This window comes from Phoxinus phoxinus, assembly GCF_949152265.1.
Source record: "Phoxinus phoxinus genome assembly, chromosome: 6".
Classification (NCBI taxonomy): domain Eukaryota; kingdom Metazoa; phylum Chordata; class Actinopteri; order Cypriniformes; family Leuciscidae; genus Phoxinus; species Phoxinus phoxinus.
Genome location: NC_136881.1, coordinates 44,789,666 through 44,797,165, shown reverse-complemented (window position 1 = coordinate 44,797,165; position 7,500 = coordinate 44,789,666).

Here is a 7,500-nt window from a genome sequence, read left to right as displayed (position 1 = left end):
CTCTACTCACCTAACCTAACAGTCTGCTATACTCTACTCTGAAACTCTACTGTAAACTCTACTCACCTAACCTACAGTCTGCTATACTCTACTCGTAAACTCTACTGTAAACTCTACTCAGCTAACCTACAGTCTGCTATACTCTACTCTGAAACTCTACCGTAAACTCTACTCACCCTAACCTAACAGTCTGCTATACTCTACTCTGAAACTCTACCGTATAATCTCTACCGTAAACTCTACCGTAAACTCTACTCACCTAACCTACAGTCTGATATACTCTACTCGTAAACTCTACCGTAAACTCTACTGCAAACTCTACTCACCCTAACCTAACAGTCTGCTATACTCTACTCGTAAACTCTACCGTAAACTCTACCGCAAACTCTACTCACCCTAACCTAACAGTCTGCTATACTCTACTCGTAAACTCTACCGTAAACTCTACCGTAAACTCTACTCACCTAACCTACAGTCTGCTATACTCTACTCGTAAATCTACCGTAAACTCTACCGTAAACTCTACTCACCTAACCTAACAGTCTGCTATACTCTACTCTGAAACTCTACTCTGAAACTCTACCGTAAACTCTACCGTAAACTCTACTCACCTAACCTAACAGTCTGCTATACTCTACTCTGAAACTCTACCGTAAACTCTACTCACCTAACCTAACAGTCTGCTATACTCTACTCTGAAACTCTACCGTAAACTCTACTCACCCTAACCTAACACTCTGCTATACTCTACTCTGAAACTCTACCGTAAACTCTACTGTAAACTCTACCGTAAACTCTACTCACCCTAACCTAACAGTCTGCTATACTCTACTCTGAAACTCTACCGTAAACTCTACCGTAAACTCTACTCAACCTAACCTAACAGTCTGCTATACTCTACTCTGAAACTCTAACGTAAACTCTACTCACCCTAACCTAACAGTCTGCTATACTCTACTCTGAAACTCTACCGTAAACTCTACTCATCTAACCTAACAGTCTGCTATACTCTACTCTGAAACTCTACCGTAAACTCTACTCACCCTAACCTAACAGTCTGCTATACTCTACTCTGAAACTCTACCATAAACTCTACTCACCCTAACCTAACAGTCTGCTATACTCTACTCTGACACTCTACTCTGAAACTCTACCGTAAACTCTACTGTAAACTCTACTCACCCTAACCTAACAGTCTGCTATACTCACTCGTAAACTCTACTGTAAACTCTACTCACCTAACCTAACAGTCTGCTATACTCACTTGTAAACTCTACCGTAAACTTTACTCACCTAACCTACAGTCTGCTATACTCTACTCGTAAACTCTACTGTAAACTCTACTCAGCTAACCTACAGTCTGCTATACTCACTCGTAAACTCTACTGTAAACTCTACTCACCTAACCTACAGTCTGCTATACTCTACTCGTAAACTCTACTATAAACTCTACTCAGCTAACCTACAGTCTGCTATACTCACTCGTAAACTCTACTGTAAACTCTACTCAGCTAACCTACAGTCTGCTATACTCACTTGTAAACTCTACTGTAAACTCTACTCACCTAACCTAACAGTCTGCTATACTCTACTCTGAAACTCTACTGTAAACTCTACTCACCTAACCTAACAGTCTGCTATACTCTACTCTGAAACTCTACTGTAAACTCTACTCACCTAACCTACAGTCTGCTATACTCTACTTGTAAACTCTACTCACCCTAACCTAACAGTCTGCTATACTCTACTCTAAAACTCTACTGTAAACTCTACTCACCTAACCTAACAGTCTGCTATACTCTACTCTGAAACTCTACTGTAAACTCTACTCACCTAACCTACAGTCTGCTATACTCTACTCGTAAACTCTACTGTAAACTCTACTCAGCTAACCTACAGTCTGCTATACTCTACTCTGAAACTCTACCGTAAACTCTACTCACCCTAACCTAACAGTCTGCTATACTCTACTCTGAAACTCTACCGTAAACTCTACCGTAAACTCTACTCACTCTAACCTAACAGTCTGCTATACTCTACTCGTAAACTCTACCGTAAACTCTACTGCAAACTCTACTCACCCTAACCTAACAGTCTGCTATACTCTACTCGTAAACTCTACCATAAACTCTACCGCAAACTCTACTCACCCTAACCTAACAGTCTGCTATACTCTATTCGTAAACTCTACCGTAAACTCTACCGTAAACTCTACTCACCTAACCTACAGTCTGCTATACTCTACTCGTAAATATACCGTAAACTCTACCGTAAACTCTACTCACCTAACCTAACAGTCTGCTATACTCTACTCTGAAACTCTACTCTGAAACTCTACCGTAAACTCTACCGTAAACTCTACTCACCCTAACCTAACAGTCTGCTATACTCTACTCTGAAACTCTACCGTAAACTCTACTCATCTAACCTAACAGTCTGCTATACTCTACTCTGAAACTCAACTCTGAAACTCTACCGTAAACTCTACTCACCTAACCTAACAGTCTGCTATAATCTACTCTGAAACTCTACCGTAAACTCTACTGTAAACTCTACCGTAAACTCTACTCACCCTAACCTAACAGTCTGCTATACTCTACTCTGAAACTCTACCGTAAACTCTACCGTAAACTCTACTCAACCTAACTTAACAGTCTGCTATACTCTACTCTGAAACTCTAACGTAAACTCTACTCACCCTAACCTAACAGTCTGCTATACTCTACTCTGAAACTCTACCGTAAACTCTACTCATCTAACCTAACAGTCTGCTATACTCTACTCTGAAACTCTACCGTAAACTCTACTCACCCTAACCTAACACTCTGCTATACTCTACTCTGAAACTCTACCATAAACTCTACTCACCCTAACCTAACAGTCTGCTATACTCTACTCTGACACTCTACTGTGAAACTCTACCGTAAACTCTACTGTAAACTCTACTCACCCTAACCTAACAGTCTGCTATACTCTACTCTGAAACTCTACCGTAAACTCTACTCACCCTAACCTAACAGTCTGCTATACTCTACTCTGAAACTCTACTCTGAAACTCTACCGTAAACTCTACCGTAAACTCTACTCACCTAACCTAACAGTCTGCTATACTCTACTCTGAAACTCTACCGTAAACTCTACTCACCTAACCTAACAGTCTGCTATACTCTACTCTGAAACTCTACTCTGAAACTCTACCGTAAACTCTACTCACCTAACCTAACAGTCTGCTATACTCTACTCTGAAACTCTACCGTAAACTCTACTCACCTAACCTAACAGTCTGCTATACTCTACTCTGAAACTCTACTCTGAAACTCTACCATAAACTCTACCGTAAACTCTACTCACCCTAACCTAACAGTCTGCTATATTCTACTCTGAAACTCTACCGTAAACTCTACTCAACCTAACCTAACAGTCGGCTATACTCTACTCTGAAACTCTACCATAAACTCTACTCACCCTAACCTAACAGTCTGCTATACTCTACTCTGAAACTCTACTCTGAAACTCTACTCTGAAACTCTATCGTAAACTCTACCGTAAACTCTACTGTAAACTCTACTCACCTAACCTAACAGTCTGCTATACTCTACTCTGAAACTCTACCGTAAACTCTACCGTAAACTCTACTTACCCTAACCTAACAGTCTGCTATACTCTACTCTGAAACTCTACCGTAAACTCTACTCAACCTAACCTAACAGTCTGCTATACTCTACTCTGAAACTCTACCGTAAACTCTACTCATCTAACAGTCTGCTATACTCTACTCTGAAACTCTACCGTAAACTCTACTCATCTAACAGTCTGCTATACTCTACTCTGAAACTCTACCGTAAACTCTACTCACCTAACCTAACAGTCTGCTATACTCTACTAATACTCCAATGAGAGTCAGTCGTCATGTGTTTTGAACTTATAGTCAAAATTAAGTGTTACCAAATTCTGATCGGTTCAGCATTTTAACCCTCTGGGGACCGCAAACGCGCCGGCGCGTTTTGCTAATTTTTTTTTTACATAGCAGCAAAATAGATTTAAAATACTCCGTAATTTTTGGTCATACAGACTTAAGAAATATGAAAAATTAAGCTGTTAAATGTCTACTTTTTTATGTTTCCACTTACAATCGAAATAAAACATTGTGCTTTTATAAAATAAAGAAAATAAACAGGGTGTGCTTTCTGCCTCTCAGTCTCCGTGAACTTTTCTTCTGGTGCACGTCTATAAACATAAACAAAACTCAGCGAATACTATTCACCCAGGCAATTTAAATTATCTAATTCAAAACTCAAACAAATATTCTCTGTTTATGTAATCTATATAAAAAGAGCGAGTTCTCATTTCAGCTCATTATAGCTCGTTGTCTTTTAATGTGACCACGCCCACGGAGAGCGCGCGCTATTCAAACGCAAATGATCTGAGACAACACATGCAAACATGCAAACCGGCCACATCAGCTCGATAAAACACATCAAGTTTAATCAGATGAATGTACTGTGTGTCATCTTGCGAGGCTGTGAGGAATAATCCTGGGAAACTTACCTCAGAAGTGCTGGTTTCACTTCGAGGAGCAATGGATCCAGTTGAGGAATAGTAGTAAGTTTTTTATTCTTATACGCTTTGTTCTAATCGCGATATGGAATAATGTCTGTAAACCGCAAAAAGACTGTTTAAATATGAATCGCGTTTCTGTGTGTGATGAATGAACGGCATATATGCGCGCTGTTGCTAACTTAGTTGTGACTAGTTTTGGATGGACTATAAAGTTTTTACTGTAAAATAGACATCAAATAAGCTTTTGTTAGCCAGTTTCTGCTCATATGTTAAATATATAGTATGTTTTGTCAAAAATAAACTCATAAACTAAGATGTTATAGTGTTTGTTCCAATGTAACGTTAGGCTATATCTGTCACAGTGTCTGGTTCATGTTCCCTGGTGTCCACTAGAGGTCCTCGTCCCCCACGGTGTCTGTCACATTATGAACTGCATTCCCCACAATCCTTGTCTGCACTTATCACTGTTCATTGCACTCAGCTGTTCCCCGTCATTGTTCCCAGCTGTTCCCTGTTAATCATTGTTAGTTATGTGTGTATATATACCCTGGTTGTTTCTATGTTTGTCACGGAGTCCTTGTTATTCGTCACACCATTTTGAGGTCTGTTTTCTGCTCTGTCCTGCCTGTTCTGGTTTTGTGTTTCGGATTGCTTATTTGGACTTTGACCCCTGCCTGGACTGTTATGAGTTACGGATTTCCCCAATAAATACTGCACTTGGATCTAACTGTCTAACTGTGTGTGGATCGTGACAATATCAAAGTAATGAATCCTTAACTTTGAAATATGTATGATACTTAAAAAAAAAAAGATTACATTTGAAATATTGTTAAAATTTTAATTTTTGTTGATTTACATGTGAACACTTTAATAAAATAGCCAAAAATATATTTACAAGGTAGATGTAAAATAATCTTTATAGGTCAATATAAGCCTTCTCATTAAATTATTTATTATCGTTTTTAATTAGTGACACATTTTGGGCAGAGGATGTATTCCAAAACTTTCTGAAAATACAGTATGAGAATTAACTGGACAATTACTAGAAATGTTTACCTTGGATTTTATACAATTTGCATGAATAAACAAATTGTGAAAAAAAAAATCCAGGTTTCCAGGTATGACTATTTACTACAAATGTGCTTTTGACTTTAATTTATATTCGGATTATATATATATATATATATATATATATATATATATATATATATATATTGATTTATTTTGTCCTCACATTCTTTCTTGTGTGACACACCTGAATGAAAGGGTCATTATGCGGGTCATTATGCGGGGTCATTATGCAGGGTCATTATGCGGGTCATTATGCGGGGTCATTATGCAGGGTCATTATGCGGGTCATTATGCAGGGTCATTATGCGGGTCATTATGCAGGGTCATTATGCGGGGCCATTATGCGGGGCCATTATGCGGGTCATTATGCAGGGTCATTATGCGGGGCCATTATGCGGGGCCATTATGCAGGGTCATTATGCGGGTCATTATGCAGGGTCATTATGCGGGTCATTATGCAGGGTCATTATGCGGGGCCATTATGCGGGGCCATTATGCGGGTCTTTGTCTTCTCAGGTGTGAACCACTTACTATACATGATGGTGTTGGATCGTCCACGCCCCTGTGCATATTGCCTTCCCAAACAAAAAGTGTTTTACATAATGTAAATCAATGTATTGTTTTATGTGAATGATTAGACAGGATGATTTTCAGATCATTTTGAAGGAAAAACTCTAGGCGACAACATCCATTACTCAAAAGTATTGTGAACACATATTTACTATGTGATTTGTGGCGTTATTTCAGACACTTTAATTTTTTGTTTTTTGAATAACCATGCATAAACATTATTCTCTCAAAAATGCAAACATTTACATGCAGGTTGCTCACATATTAGGTAGCCCTGTTTGTGATAAATATAGTGTAATTACACCTTTGCCATTAATATGTTTATAAGCAACTGAAAAAAGCACAAATGTCAGGGCATGTCAGAACATCTCAAGGACCCCAAAAACACTTTAGACCCCAGAGGGTTGAACTGCATTTCATAAACGAAAGGTATATAAGGTGAATATAATACAATATAAGGTGGTTTTATTATTAACTTTGAAGAATTAATTGCAACAACTTTGTATCGACACGCACAACTGTCACATTTCTATATGATATGGATATGATTATGAATATTAATCTGATATGATATTATTTTTGTGTTATAATCATTACGAGCACAAGTTGTAATTGTGTCTGTTTAACTGAAAACAAACAAACCATGGGCCCTATCTTGCACCCAGCGCAATTGACTTTGAACACCGACGCATGTATCATTCCTATTTTGCACCCGCGCACAGCGGACTTTTCCCTCCACAGACGCACGTCGGTAAATTAGGGAATGAACTTGCGCTCGCGGGGGCGGTTCAGCGCAAAGAGAAGGCGTGTTCCGGCGCAAAACTTCCATGGTGCTATTTTCCAGTTTTAGAAAGCAATTGCGCCATTGATCAGGAAAAAAACAGTCTAAAGACAGTGGCGCGTTGCGCGTTAGTGATATGGTATTTTAAGGGCGCGTGCTTGGCCATGTTAACGCGCATCCACTTTGATTCTCTATCTCTAATATAAACAGATGCAGCAGTTTTCATTTTTGCAAATCATACATTATTACAAGGAAAAATATTAACACACGAGGGAAATCATTGTTGTGTCCGTGAAGATGTGAAAAAGATCTATCTAGATAAAAAAAAATCTAGATTAGGCTACACATTTACCCAAATTATACGCCTGTTTAACCGAACCTAATTTGGGTGGGTTTCTCCCATCATCCCCAATGTCACTTCTCTGTGTTTTACGGCCCTGACAAGAACGTCGGTTTCCTCGGCTGTGAACCGCTCCTGGCGTGCGCTGGCAAATCCGCCGTTATAATAGCAATCCGCC